The sequence below is a fragment of the Trachymyrmex septentrionalis genome, unplaced genomic scaffold (genome assembly GCF_001594115.1).
Source record: "Trachymyrmex septentrionalis isolate Tsep2-gDNA-1 unplaced genomic scaffold, Tsep1.0 scaffold60, whole genome shotgun sequence".
Classification (NCBI taxonomy): domain Eukaryota; kingdom Metazoa; phylum Arthropoda; class Insecta; order Hymenoptera; family Formicidae; genus Trachymyrmex; species Trachymyrmex septentrionalis.
The window spans coordinates 3069140-3069564 of NW_017305779.1; positions in this window are offsets into that span (position 1 = coordinate 3069140).

Below are 425 nucleotides of genomic sequence, written 5' to 3' on the forward strand. Positions count from 1 at the left end.
GCCAATGTAACATTAACTTTAATCTTCGTTTACCTTGCTGTTTATCTTTTTCTAATTCTAAGAAATCATCATCAGCACTACGTCATCAGCCCGACCACCACGTGCGCGCACGCGTTCGGTAACGCGACATGTATACGCGATGACGTAACGACAGGCGTGCTAGAGAGAAACAGAGAGATAGATAGAGATAGAGAGAGAGAGAGAGAGAGAGAGAGAGAGAGAGAGAGAGAGAGAGAGAGAGAAGTACGTGATATCGAATCGAGGTAACGAGTCGACAACAATACCACCACGACCATAGACGACGATGACGCTGCGGGCTGCGCTTGCGTGCGCCCTCGTTCTCTCTTCCCTCGCACACACATACACGCGACACGGTACGCGCGCGCGCTCCCTTTCGTTCGTCTTTCATGCTCTTCGCACCCCCG